The sequence below is a fragment of the Argopecten irradians genome, chromosome 4 (genome assembly GCF_041381155.1).
Source record: "Argopecten irradians isolate NY chromosome 4, Ai_NY, whole genome shotgun sequence".
Taxonomy (NCBI): Eukaryota; Metazoa; Mollusca; class Bivalvia; order Pectinida; family Pectinidae; genus Argopecten; species Argopecten irradians.
The window spans coordinates 42,026,279-42,042,362 of NC_091137.1; the positions used below are offsets into that span (position 1 = coordinate 42,026,279).

Below are 16,084 nucleotides of genomic sequence, written 5' to 3' on the forward strand. Positions count from 1 at the left end.
AATTGCAAGGTCAAAAAAAATATTTGTTAAATGTATAATAGTTCTACCCACACTACGTATATTGAGCACACGCCGGTCAGTAAGGTGAGAAATGGTTGCTAGAATGTTACAAAGGTTCTGATTGGGTAAGCTTTGAAATTTTATCAGGGTTTGTAAAACGCAATCAGATTGGGTTTTGGGAAACACATTATCTAAGAAAGGAACATGATCAATTTAGGTGACATCATTGCAACCTTGTGCACAAGGTTTAATGACATGAAAATTAATAAATTGATTGAAATGCCTACAAGCTGTAACCCAACATATTGGTACATATTTATTCATTTCCGACAAAACGGACAAAAGAGGAATGCAGACATTTATAAGATAGGCGTATAGATATATCAGAAACATTATCCAAAAAGCAAATAAATTGGTCCAAATATATTATTTCAGAGTAAACATTAAATGAATACCTTCATTTTACTTATTGAATTCACAATAGAGTATCTAATAAGGAGTCTATGAAGCTTTACTATCAAAACCTGCTACTACTACATATGCTATCTCAATTCATTAATCAAACTTTTTTATTTCATTTTCTTTTAGATTTAACTCTTTAGATAACATGTGCCTTCTTTGTTGTTTGAACACGTTTCCGATATGGATAGTCAACTGTTTACACATTGCCATAGAAACCCATTCAGACTGCAGGGTTTGAATACATTCCGCCTCTGTCCACTCCCTATGTACAGAAAGTATACAATCACTGGAACGCGGAACAAGGCTGATAGATTTATTTCTTATTGACACCGAGTCAATCTGTATTACATGCAAACATGTCACTCCTCATATTAGTTCGAGTATCATCTGGATAATGTGCAGAGAAAACAAAAGCTTAGTAGCGGTACTACGTCAGTTATACAATCTAGTAGCCGGTGTTAGCACAATCCTATCGAAAAAAATAGTACTGATTCTACAAAGAAAGTCCTGACAGGCTAATGTCTACAATTACGACGAACTTATTCTGTTATTCTGTTTCACTATTTGATATGAAAAATTTAATCATATACCTTTGGTTCAAACGAGATCCTTGTTTGTGAATTGAATGTTTGCCCAGGATTGATAAAAAATTATAAATGCGTCATAAAAGTATAATACTATTACTACTCTACATAACTCACTTTGTATTTTCCAGATACGTTATGAGAAAGCTGTTCGATAGATTTAGAGCTCCAAAAGACTACATGCTGTCCATCAGTTATATTATATAGTCTTCTATGAATAGCGTTAATTTTAGCTATATCCTGTCGATACGCTTTTCGCAGTAAGGGTGGAGAGTAAAGAGAAAATCTAGTATGAAGATTAATGAAGATGATATTCCACTTGCATTTGACGATATATCAATGGGGAAGTTAATCTTAACGTCAGGGTCATATTAAGTAATATAATGTAGCTCATAATCAGTTCCATGAAGCACGTCGTGCTTCTTGTATTATTGATAATTATTATCATTTTCTCTCTATTACTCTGTTAGAAAGTATATTTCAACGAATAACGCATTTTTAAATTTTATAACGAACAATCAAGATTAAAAAGATTGATGGATACTGTTTTGAGAGGTATGAAGTTCATTGGCAAACAAATCGAACAATAAAACTTTCTAATATATTTAAAAAATGAATTACATTTTTTGTGTCCACAGCCTATAAAATCACATAAACCTTGTGGTCAGGCTAACACTAGCTATTTAACCCAAATGTTGTAATTCATTACTATCGTTTCCCCATTACATTCAGCAGCCATTTGAAGGGATAACCTTGACATTCATGACGTCATAGCACCACGCGTCACAATCCATTGTATGTTTTATGCTTGTCGAGTAACTGGGGTTGAAGTGAAATTTGTTTAACATTATATAATTAGTTATTGATTAAAGGGGGCTACAGTGACAAATATCATTGTCTATGTAATAAATGGTGATCTAGGTACATTAGTAGAGTAACAGACACAGATCAAATGATCAATATTATAAAAAGTAGTTCATAAGTACACGTGGAAGGCTTCAGCTATTGACATGAACATGATCTTAGATTTATTAGATAAAATTCTCTAAAAGAATAAAGTGTTCAAATCACAAAGGATACCTTTATATGATAAAACTTTTTATTGGACTAAAGTAATTATTGTAAAAGACTTTACAAATCTTCGAGATATAAATCTTCAAGACATAAATCTTCGAGATATAAATTCTTCGAATAATTTTGTGAGACAGTTTGAGCGTGAAATAGGTATGTTCCGCGAATAATGTTATAAAAGTGTATATGCATGCGTGATTGTCAGTATGAACCATTTATCATTAACTTATGTTGTGTACACGAAATAAAGAGGTATATAGTTGATAATAATTTACATAAAACAGCTGAATCATAAGATTGTACATGGAGCATTGTGTCTAAAAAACACGAAAGTTACATTATATTCTCAATGATTCATGCATGTCAGCTTATATATGTAATTGGACGGCTTTGATTTGTATTTCTAATTAGGTTTTTAGTGTAAGATAAAACAAAGTCGTGCATCACGATCAATTGATTTACAAAAGCGAATGTCATCATGAATGCATTTTACCTTATCACAAAAATAGGGTTTAATTAATACTTACTGGTATTACCGTAAAACCCATCACCAAAGAAATTTCCATCAAAATTTCATCATAATTGTCACCGCATTTAGCGGTCAAAATCCACATAAATACGGAAATCCGTTATTAGCTGATGGATATGATTGTCATATACTCGTTCCAAGAAACAATACTTAGTAATCAATTCATATCAGCTGTTACACTAATTATATAAACGTAAATTGGTCACACTTGTTGTCTATGATTGAAGTGTGCAAGGGGTTTTCTTTTTGGAAGAACCAGATCAAAACCGGAAAAACCCATGTGGTAGGGCAGCTGACTCCTCACCTACTGACGTCTGATCGGAGAATCAAGTACGCAAGTCTTGGTAAAAGTTAAGATTGTTGTCATGTATGTATTTTGCAATCAGTTATTATCGGTTTTAGTCTGCATGCCGGTAATCACATTACGAAGGTCATGTCAGTGTTTTAATGCTCAGCTTCTCATAAGCGTTTGTGTGATCATGATTCGTTGTTGTGACACATTGTGATGCAATTGAAATTTTCAAGAAATGCTATCACCCTCATATACTTTGATTTTCGTTTAATTCATTTCATTATCTTTGAATAAGATTTTGGTTGGTTATACAAAGTAATAAATATATCATTAGTGGATAGCACTAAAGATACGGTCTCTGAAATATAAACTGTTACGTCGTTATCATTTTAGCTTACCCCTAGCTTATCGATGTCTTCAACAATCATTATCTCTGGTTGTATATACGTCATGACAATTATGCAATCATGTTACTTCGCCATACTAATATACTTTCTTTCTTGTCCGAGGTTGTCGCGAAGGTAAATGACTGATTTCAGTGAATTGAGGTATTATTTTGAGGTTCAGCGCATGTGTTAAATCGATAAAATAAGAAGTGTTGAAGTGGTACATAAAAATCATTGTTTCATACTATGCCATGATTCTGTTTTCTGTGTAGATACACTGACATTTTATCATGACGCGTTTGACATTGTAGTTTAGTTCAAAGGCACTGACACTTTTTATAAAGTTCTAGTTTTGGTGTCGGCGATTCGATTTTGTCGTTGCGATTTGATATATTTAGCATACAAGTATGTACATTGTAGCTTTGATAAAGTTTAACCTTGGATGCTGACGTTTCATTAGTTTAATCCACAAGGCTAGCCTTTAACCAAGAAGTCAAGCTAAGGCTATCAATATGGTCTTACAACCTTAAGGTACAATAACCACAGCGACGTTTATTTTATAAAACATAACAACATAAAGAGTTTGATTAAATAGAGTCTTACAAGTAATTAGCTTACAATTGATGCTACACTTATTATCACTTACTGAGCAACTTTAAATGAATGTATGCAGATCATATGTTAAATCCCGTAACAGGGGTCGCGGAAACCGCGAATTTTGGTTACGGAACTGAAGTAGAACTCCGGACGCCTGGAAAAATCCTTGCGTCTGGAATTCTACTCCAGTTTCGTAGCGAATTATTTTCGTGGTTATCGCAAAATTGAATTGCAGGCGAAAGTCAGATGTTTCATAGTATATAGGCAATAGCAATACTGTGAAATACAAATATTACCATGCGTATATGTAAATAAAAAACCTAATAGCCTTTAGATGAACGTACATGCAGGTGTTATGTCAATGTCTTAATCTGTAACCCAAGCAATTTTCCTAGATAGGTGTGAAAGGTTATTAGGTCACTCTAGACCGCAGGTAAATCATGACACATATTTCGCCCTCGCCAGTGAACTTCATGCCTTGTTAAATTTCTCATTTTTTGATGTAAGTAAGTAATGGTTATCAAGGACAAAATATCACACTGTAGCTTTTAAAGGTTAAATGTAAAAGAAAATTCAGTCACCGAAGTTAAGATGCGCTTAGAGCCGCTAATTTAATCCAGTAAATTAATCTAATCGTTCGTTACTTCTACCTAAGCCAATAAGTAGTACAGTAATGATATAAAATTTAGTCGCTTTGGGTGTTTAAGGGCCAGGTATTAATTAGTAGCAAGCGTATTCAACTATATTAAGACCAGCTGTACGATATCGGATATGTTCGAAAGGCAACACTTACCCTAACAAACAAACCTTGTCTTTTCTGGTTCACATATTGGTTTGTAATGGGTGTACATCCGATTCTGCATCCTCTCCCTCATTCTTTATCCAATACTCACTCTCTTCCTCATTCTTCACCCCATTCTTCACCCTCTCCCTCATTCTTCACCCCATTCTTCACCCTCTCCCTCATTCTTCACCCCATTCTTCACCCTCCCTCTCATTCTTCACCCCATTTTCCATCCTCTCTCTCATTCTCCACCCCATTCTTCACCCTTTCCCTCATTCTTCATCCAAATCTTCACTCTCTCCCTCATTCTTCACTCAATTCTTCACTCTCCCTCATTCTTCACTCAATTCTTCACTCTCCCTCATTCTTCATCCCATTCTTCATCCTCTCCCTCATTCTTTATCCAATACTCACTCTCTTCCTCATTCTTCATCCAATTCTTCGACCTCTCCCTCATTCTTCACCCCCATTCTTCAACCATTCCCTCATTCTTCATCCAATTCTTCAACCTCTCCCTCTTTCTTCACCCCATTTCTTCAACCATTCCCTCATTCTTCACCCTATTCTTCACTCTCTCCCTCATTTTTACTCAATTCTTCACCCACTCCCTCATTCTTGCCTCAATTCTTTATCCTCTCCCTCATTCTTCACCCCATTCTTCACCCATTCCCTCATTCTTCACCCCATTCTTCACCCTCTCCCTAATTCTTCACCCCATTCTTCTTCCTCTCCCTTATTCTTCACCCATTACTTCACCCCCTTCTTCATCCCCTGTCATTTTCATTCGTTGAAATAGGCAGGTTCTATTATTTCAATTAATCGTCAGCTAGAACAATTATTCCACCCTTGAAAACTAAGTACTTTAAGTTTGGCTTGGTTGTTTAACGATAAGATTTATGCTACATTATCTACTCGAGTCTGAATCCCTCCTCTTTCTCAACACGGGCTGGAGCCGTCTACGAAGACGTTATACTTACTAAAATGGCTAGCCTTTAATGTCACACAAGTTAAGGAGGTATAACAGATTTTGTTATTGTTGTATGGTATGTCTTTTGTATAAGTCATAGACATTTGATCGTGGGATTGTTTCTGCACGTCATATCAAATATTTTGTTATTGTGAAAATTAATTTTAACATTGCGTTATTTAAAATAAAAAATATTGTCATAAAAATATTAAGTTATTTGTATCTGCGGTTTGGGGTTTTAGATATCTCCAATGTCTGATACGTTTGGCTTTAATCATCCTGCGGTGTCCTATAATTTAGAATAATTATATTGCATACACTCTGTAGTGGTTTTGCTCTTTCAAATCAATTCGTTGGTAGCAGTATTCAGGGTGAGTCTTCGGCGCAATGATCACTGTAAAGTTAGATAAAACTTCTACTACTTTGAGTTTTCTCCGTTGTCCGTATATTGTGACCGTAATAGTGTGTTTGTTCGGTATCTCTGACAGTATGCTTGAGTGAGATAGCACTAAAGGACAATGATTCCACTATAACAAAGAATGACAACACGGACTTACCACAGTCCACCAAAATACGCAAGCTCTTCACACACGTAATAGTTCACGTACTAGGACACGGGAGACCGTCCTTAAATGACGATGGCTGTTTATAATCTATGTAATCTAATCAGCCAATGAACCTACAAATTACACTTACCACGAGAACAATGGAAGTTTTTTTCTGATGTTATATCGCATGTGAAAAAATATTATGGGTTTGGGGTTATTAGTTTAACATCTATTTACAGCCAGGGTTTGTTGGTGGAGGAAAGCCGAAGTACCCAGAGTAAAGCCACGGCCTGGCAACTGCCCCACATGGGATTCGAACTCGCGACCAAGAGGTGAAGGGTTTATGGTAATATGAGACATCTTAAACACTCGGCCACCGCGGCCCCCTAAAAAATCAATGCTCCAAAGCAATTACTAAAAGCTGTCAAAAACGATTCTTGAAACAGTTTGGAGCCACGGCGGTCGAGTGGTTAAGATGTCCACAAGCCCTCCACCTCTTGGTCGCGAGTTTGAATACATGTTGCGCAGTTGGCAGGAACCGGCAGATAGTCGGTGGTTTTTCTCCTGGTACTCCGGCTTTCCTCCGCCACAAAACCTGGCACGTCCTTAAATGACACTTACTGTTAATAGGACGTTGAAATAGTTTCATGTTGTTTTAATCTCAAACGGATTAATTCTAACTCTCATTGCTAGATATGGTGACAGAAACGCAAACGATAAACAGATTAACATACATATGCGATGTCTATATCGCCAAGCAATTCATCAAGGAGAATGTCAAGAAGATTTGCTTATGCTAAAAATAGCCTATTGAATTGACAAGCGCTAAATACTTCTTTATCATCCACATAATTAGCATGTGTTCTTCTGTAAATAATTCATTGTGACTTTACCGAACCATATTTCATATCTCATTAACTTACAATCATCCATGGCCACTAATATGGTGTAGAAAAGTCATAACACATTATTGGTTGAAAATTTTAAACCATTTTCTGTAAAAGCCAAAGGACAGGTATGTGTATTTTTTGTCGGAATACACTATTATTGATGTCATATCTTAATCTCGTCTCATCTCAATTCAGAAAAAAAAAGAATAATGCTTTTGTATAGTTAGCAATTTTGACATTTCTGAAACCTTTGAAATGAATTATTTTCATTTTGACGTGCTTTCGTTTATCAAGATAAGAGGGTAAAAGGCTAGAGCGTTGAAATTACTGCTTAAAATTAAATTTATTCTTTAATTTGTTTATTCATGTTAAAGGAATTTACTTTTTCTGTTTCATTCAAGTAATTTTGTTTATTGACAGATTTTTTTTTCAATTTTATTTTTTTCTTATAGAAGCGTCGGTTAATATATTATATTGAATTTTAATATTCTAATTCATTAGAAATAAAATATCTATAGTCTTAAAAGGGAAACAATTGCATACCTGTATGGATTCTTATATATACGATTATCCTGTATATACAATGTATGTCTTAATATATTAATTAATTTTTATGTTTTATGATGAGACTGCTTAAGGTAGTAGCCACATAAAGATCAGAGGAAACAAATGCCGCACTGTAAAATCGGCAATTATACAAGCGTTTATGTTCTTTATGTCTCCAAATTATTTAATTAAGATTAAATACGAGTAAGTTAAATGATATGTGACGATCGTTCCACATCATTGAGCATACTTTTTGATGCGTGACCTAGTCAGGGCAAACATTACTTGATCTCAATTTAAATATTAGTCTGCGTTGTTATAACTGAAACATGAAAAAAAATCGAGTTGTCAAAACTAGTCCTTGTCTAATCAGAGTATCGTTCTATTCTGGCTTCATTGTATTTTCTTTCTTGATCTATAATTATTAAAAAATTCGAAACCTGACTATACCGTCCAAATATGCTGGTATTGGCGACAAATTATACCAGAAATACTATACATTTGGACTACAAAAATTAAAGCGTCGTTAGCGATTTAAAAAAATGTTTTAAAGAATTCGAAAATCATAATTGCGAATTTGAAAATAACATTAAAGCGATTACATTATTTTTTTCCGTTAAAGTTTGATTAGGCCACCGTATAGATGAAATGAATTAAAAATGTGCATTATAGTTCATTAAGATTATATTAAATAATCCTACAATTACACTATTTATATGACAATATACATAAGTGTTTAAACTAAATGTTGGTTTTACAATTTTCTAGAGTTGTTACTTGAAAGTTCCTTAGTGATTTCTACTCCTAGATGGTGTATTATTCACGTATTCAATTTTTCACCTGCCGGTCCACATTTTGACTTGGTTATTGATTTACGTCACGCCCAGAAATAACACTAGAAGTCCTTGGGAAATCTAATGAGTCACCAGAATACGAAACAGTACTTGGTTGCAATCTAATTCAGGTTTAAATTACATAGCTTTCATATTTTTTGTTGAAAATTTTGAATCTTATATGTCAAATACTAAGCTTATTTTGCGCACGAGTGCATTTTAACACTAGAACTATTAAAAGATTTTAAAGTAATTATTTTGATGAGCGTTTTATTTCATTTTGAAAATCTTACGGGATATTCTGCTAAAATATATTCCGCCTTCTATATTGCTATATAGTGTTCATCTAAACTTACGTCACGGCGGCTTGCATGTATGTTCCGCATGAGTAAACACGTCCGATAGGCTGGACAAACAATAGATGGTTACCTGAGCGTCCAGATTTACCTGTTGGGAGGTCATCACCCCCGTATTTACGTGGTAAGTATTGCTATTATTGTCTTCTTTTGTTTATAAATAGATAACAGTACAGGTAAAATTTTTTCATATTTTGTATATATTAAAATCCACAAGATACAAGGTATTGTAAGTATTATGCATAGTGTGTAAGGGGTAAAGCTAGTTGACGACTAACTACGTTTTCTACTAGCCATGTACGTTATTGTATAGAATTACAGATGTCTGTCCGATGATGGTATGTCGCTCTTGATGTCTATACAGTTTTATAGCCAAACCTATCATTTCCTGACGTCTTCTTAACTGTTAGCACACTGTAGGAATTATTATAAACGCACACTCTCGCCATCTAAAGAACAGTTCGTCTACATGTGGATTTCTGGTTTCGATGTCTCTACCATTGTAATCACATCATGACTGATTCCTTTATTTGCATGGCATGTGCTATGCTGAACACACTCTATCGTCCTTCACAGAACGTTTCCCTGAGGTGATATTAAACACATGAACTCCGGTAAATTCGTTTGCAGTTTCAAAGCCTTTATTGAGGACTAGTTTTATTGCAATACAATGTCTATCGTTATTGGGCGAATTTTAAAACAAATGATTTTTTCAGCATACATGTATCATTTGAAATGTACATAGCCTGTAACAAAAAATAAATAAAATATTTGTATTCAAATTCCGTATAGGATTGTCACGGAATTTTTTGATGCAATTATTATTTTCATATTTTTTACTTAGAAGGAAAATTAGAAGCTCAAACTTTTTCAATGGTGGTAATGGTGTAATGCGTAAGTAACTTTTGTAACTGGAGAAAAATACTTAATCGTCTGCTCCTGTTTTTTATAGTGAAAAAATACCATTTGTCAACGGTGGAGCATCATAAAAAACAAGATTTGCATACTAGGTAATTTAGATAGTAAGAACTGCAAAATTTGACTGCAAAATATAGTTCTATATTCATGTAAATCGTCTCTGAAAGAGTGAGATACTATTTGTAGTAAAATCAGAAATATGAAATGTCTGTATTTAATCAAAATGTTATAATAAAAAAAAATGAAATTTTTTTTTTAAAAAAACCCACTACCAACAACAACAACAACAAACCGTATATCATACCAATCTAATTGTTTTATTATTCAATTAAATATTCAAATCAATATTTGGTTTTGAAAGAATGTTTGTTTACAAGACCATGTTTCAAATTAGATATAGCATGCATATTTAAGGCTCAAGTTCGACTTTCGTAACAATCCATCATCGTGTTTCCTTTTAGTTTTCCAGCAAATGAGTTTTACTGCTTAGTTAAAAGTTATCAAAACTTGAAAATCATAATTCACTATACCTTGTTGTCCTTCATTTTATTTTTATTTTTCGCAACAACCAACCACTGTGAACGCAATCAATAACTTTTTGTCCGTTTTATTTGGAAAATGACGCCAGCTAGTGCTAATCGATTTTCACTATGATAAAACATTTTTCAGTCAATCTTTTGCAACAGGATATGCGTTTTAAAACTGTCCCCTATGGTTTCGCAATTAACATAAATACATAATTATTTTAACGATGCATTTGAATCTTATTCATTCTCACTTCAATTGTATTGAACATTCATTCATAATAGCAAATGACGTACATATTTGTAATATGCATTACACCAACAGAAACAACCTTTACGCACTATAATAGAATAAAAGAGTATAGACAAAATATCTTAGTAACATCTAAACACAGAATTTGTTCATGTTGTATCAGTGGTAACAGAGAAGACTCTTTTCGTGATAATACTTTAAAGTGATAAATTAAGAATTTTTAGAATTAGAAAACGATTTGTTAAAAATATTATTATGTGAGTTTGTATAATTTTTTAAATCGTATGAAATAAAAAAAAAAACAACAAAAAAAACCAACAAAAAACGGCTGTGAAACTTATCAAAGTATCTTATTTTAGTAACCGGGCTAGAGACTTAGTCATATGGCAGGTGTTGAGTGGATGGGTGAAGAAAAGTCTGTTTGTTTTTGTTTCACACCTGTATTACGTATTTGTGTGTTTGAACTGATTTAAGCCCAATGGTTTAAAGTAATAAAGAACGCAACTTAAACACATAAAGATGACTTTTGATCAGGAGATAAACGAAATATCCGTTTACGAAAAAAAACCCACCCCAAAACAGCTAGGGCCATTCAAAGACGGCTTATCATGTATGCAACGTGTTGCGTGTGTGGATGTCTGTATGTTTTAGGCGGCTGCGGTATGTTCGTATTGTGGTTCTACAAGAGACACTGAACAAGCACCCTAACACGGTCATATTATGCAACGGGCAAACCAGTCGTTCCACTTCTTTTAAGCTGAACTATAAGACAGGGCAGATACTACCACTTTTATAGACTATTGTGTTTGGACTGACAATAGGAATAATATGACACTGGAAGGCGTCGATATGAAACTAAATAGGAGCTCTGTATTTTCCCTCACAGTGAGAAGTATATATTTTTAAGTATTTCACGGGCGCACTAAAACTAACCGAATTTCTCATTTAACTGCAAAAAACTAGCAGAAATATGACAATTTTCCAGATACTCTTTATGATTTGCGATTTTATGCACCATTAGATAATGATTATTTTACAAATAGCCGTTATTATCTACTATAAATCACAAAACAATCGCGAATATAATATTTCACGACATACGTAGATTAATAAGCGTTTTAAACAATTATTCGCGAAGTATTTTAATTCGCGTTCATTCTCTCCCGCAATAACGCGAATATTTGTATCTCACGAAAGAAAGTGGTTTATAGTATGCAATCCCTTCGTATAACTTATCTTTAGAATTTGATTTTTTAATTTCCATATCAAGGAATGCACTTTTACTTTAAATAGGGATGTCATATCAATTTATATATTTTTGTAACGCTGAACCATAAACGCCAAATCTTCAGTGTATCTGTTAGGCACCATCTGTTTTAAGAAATGATATGAACATCACAATAATATCGCAAGTATTTCGATTAAAATTCTGAATAGTAATCAGTGTTTTATCTTTAATCACTGTCTGAAAACAAACGAGTATATTTAAATTAGAAAATTGATTGAATAATTCTTAGCTGTCATAAATTCTACACAGTTTTTATTAAATGTGGTTTTAAGAAATGTATGAATGTTAATCAGGATATTCCCCATTACATCTCGCAAAGGGGTAAGATTTCAATATGTGTGAATATAAATAAAAATAGTGTATATAACAGAATTAACTAGGGCACATTTACATAACTCTGTTTTTCTCAGCAGACTTATGATGGTTTTCCTTTTCAAATACAACGAACTAGAATGTACATGTTCATCCTAAACGGCAGCTCCGTCTGTTTGCTTAGCCGAGGAGCTAAGACATTGGCTACACATAAATGGTCCAATAAACAATTAATTATATCAACCACTTTGATGGTTTCATTGCGATTGCGGCGCATTTGAAAATATCCCCAAAACGATATTTTTTAAGTTGATTTGTCACAAAGCACAATATGATCGACAAGGTTAATCTTAGTTATATATGAGTAAAATTAACTATACCTCTGTATCGATTTTAAAAGACCAATTTGAAATAAAAATATGCAGATATTAAGATTTAAAATAGCCCATGGTATAAGCTTAAATAAGTCCATTTCACCTTTGACAACATGCAAGTAAAGTAAAGCCAGATGATTTTTATCAAAAAAAAAAAAAAAAAAATGAAAAAAAAGGGAACTCTATTCGATGTTTTGCCTGTGTGTAAAGACATAGTATTGCTATAACACCATGTTAGATAAAAAATTCAAGTAAAATTTTATTTAAGCCTCGCGATATTCTACAGCTGTTGACTAACATTTAATACATCATAGATGAAACACCAAGGAATTGTGCCAAGTCAGATTTTGAGTAACGATATAGTATTCTAGATATGAGACATATTATATCACTGTAATTCATGACAGTTTTTATAATCAACTCTTTGATTGATAACAAATTTGAAATAGCGGTCCGAAAAATTATGTTCTTTGATAGCGTGAGGTTTAAGTTTTTAATAATTAATGATTAATTAGAAAATGTGAATTAGAATTTTGATATGAATAATTTGCTATCCTAGAAAATTTTTAAGTACGGCGGTTTTCAAATAAATCATTCATTTAATGATACATCAAACTCAACAGAGAACATACCTTCTTCTCCAATTTTACGCCATGTGTGAGTGAATATATCTTTGCTATGATATCAAAAAATTTATGAGTTTTGGAATGATGTGTGATTTTTTATGGAATGTTTATAGCATTTCCGGTTATATCTTATTGATATTTCTTAAGTATTCAAACTTATTGCAAAGGAAATCAATTTGGTTGTACATCGCTTTCATTATCAGAACCAACATTTTTTAGTTACCATATAGACGGTTATTTCGTGAGGATGACATTTTCGCGATTTCGCGGGAATTGAAAACATATCACGAACTTTTTTATTAGCAAACAATTTATTCTCTATTTTTATATCCTAATCGCAAAAATTGTAACCCGTACACAAAACTGGACTTATGGTATTACTTGCCTCAGTTGCCCTCGGAAGTTTCTATACACATATTGTGATCATGAACTGACTGCGTGTCGCAGGATTCTTCGTAGTTCCTTAAGAAAGATATAGGTCACTAAATTAGACCAAAGGTAAACCAGTACTTTGTCTGATATATGTTGTGAAACATCTCTGACAGAATCAAAATAAATAGATATGGATTCAGTTTTCTTTAATAGGCCCTCTGCGTTTCCGAAAAAAACCCATGAAAAGCAAAAATAACATAAGAAAATTTACAAATCCAAACAAATACCAGTTTCTCTGCGTATTCTACATATATGCTAACAGTGCAAGTATTTCCGTATAGCGCAATGATAGTCAACTAACGAGTGGTAATTAGGACGACGGCGGGAAACGATCGCGTTTTGAAAATTAACAGTTTTGCGACTTTAACAAATTTATCAATCCCGTTTTACATTCCCGTTTATAAATTAAAGTTTTAGTGGGCTTTTATATAAACACGTAGAAAAGCATTCAACTGTGTACCATACCTGTTGTAAATGCAATTTTAAAGAAATACACGTAGTGCCATCAAGATGTGCTTATGAAAATATCAATATCACCCCGTGTGTATTGATGCAGTTGCATTTCACTTGCACATTACAGCAGCATTCCACGTGAACAGTGCATGCTACTTTAAAAAAACCTGTAAATTGGGTTATGTGAATTTTGACCTTATAATGCGCAGGTCTGTGGTCTGGTGCCGATCTACTTTCGTAGCTGTGAACCTCGCCTTTGGAACAACCTCCCGACCCCTCCGAATGCAGCCGGCTAATTGGTAGATATTTACCTAGCGGCTGTGTCCTACAGCAAGGACAGTGGGATTAAAGACACTCTGTTTACCAAATCAGCCTTATCAGCATTAGATAAAATTTATATAAGCCATTTATTTGATCTTGTGTTGACAGCAAAGTAATTGCTTGATTAACGGAAATAGTTAAGATGGCTCAAAGATAATTATTTAGGTGAACTTATTAAACGGCTATTCTAGTTACTTAATACGAGTAATGTCCTTATAAATGACACTGGGTAGTACGATTACTTGTAGATACTGCGTTTTATCTTCGTTGGGCTCAATTGTTGTGGATTCTGATTTTTTTTTAAGAAGAAGAAACAAAAATATTAGAAAGTTGACAACAATTCAGTTTTTGTCATTGCCATTTAAAGGTATATTTAGTTATTTTTCAATTAGTATTATACTTCGAATGCTCTTTTTTAACGTTTAAAGGTATGTCATAATCAAAATGCTAATGATACATTTTATATAAAGAATGTTCATAACAATTAGTCTAAGTACGTATGCAGACTCCATAACGATACTTAATTAGGCTACTTCCTATCTTTTATTAACATTGATAATGCAGGGATGTTTCTGTGACGGATGTTGAAAGACTTGTAAGGCCTATGTCCGCTACCTGTCTTTTAATGCATCCATATGTACTAAAAAAGATAACGAGGGACATAGTTTTTTCCATAAAAGAAACCAACCTTTTGCAACCATCATAGACAACCATTTAAGCCTATTTATCTTGATTTTTTTTAGATGTTATTGATATATTTTATATAACGCACATCAAAGTTTATCTTTGACTTTTTACTTACGTTAGCTTTGACTTATACATTGGTCTTGAGCGGTTCACAACCGAAGTAAAAACCCGAAACAAAGCCAGAATGATACTTATGTAATTTAACTTTGTGTAAAACACCAATTGCACAAAAATGGCTTAATAGTCAAATATATGTATATAATTTACTTACCTGCTTTAAGAATTTGTCATTCATTTTTTGATATTTAATTGATTAACAACAGGCAAAAATTAAACAAGCATTTTCATTCTTGTGCAAAGAGGTTCCAATCATATTTTCAATAAGGTACAACTTTTGATTTTTTAACATTCAGATTTACATGCCTTGATAATCGATATGTGGCGATTGATATAAAACTGATATGAGCGACAGAAAAAATAGATGCGTAGGTGCACTGGATTATCTTATCCGATATGACGTCAAGCTATCATTATAAGGGCATGAACAGTAATTTTTTTAAACTGATTAATATCAAAAAGTATCCTAGACTACATTTCAGGAAAGAGATAAGTTTAGTATTGATGGAAAGATTAACTAGGATATACCTTACGTAAAACTAGATTACATAAAACCAGTGACGTAATCAGAATGTCACAGGTATCATTCACACCTGTCGAATGTGTACACGAACGACAATATAGGTACGTGGTGGTGCCAGAAAGGGTAGATTATATCCGTACTCTTTGATTTATCTCTCCAAGTAGCAAAGTATAATGACAATCTATCCTCGTTTTTTTGTTTCCTCGAAAATTAAGGCAATGACTCCAAAACCGACGAATTGAGTGCCTACAATACCACAACAACTGTAGAATTTTGAGATTATTTTATCGAGGTTCTGGCGCCTTGCGGTTCGTACAGAGGGGCTTACATAAATTTTCGTCGTGTGATCTATACGAGGCTCTAGGAAATAAATATTTAACATTCTTCTCACAGAAGGCTGAATTGATTTAT

At 33.4% G+C, this 16,084-nt stretch overlaps 1 protein-coding gene across 2 annotated transcripts in view; it reads left to right on the forward strand.

The window, feature by feature from the left end:
* The first annotated feature begins 8,840 nt into the window (after positions 1-8,840).
* Positions 8,841-16,084, forward strand: part of LOC138321714 (dual oxidase-like) — a 50,471-nt gene continuing 43,227 nt past the window's right edge. For both annotated transcript variants that reach the window (XR_011208351.1, XM_069265619.1), the window contains exon 1: positions 8,841-8,969. The gene's annotated coding sequence lies outside the window, so the exon portion shown is untranslated. The remainder of the gene's footprint in view (positions 8,970-16,084) is intronic.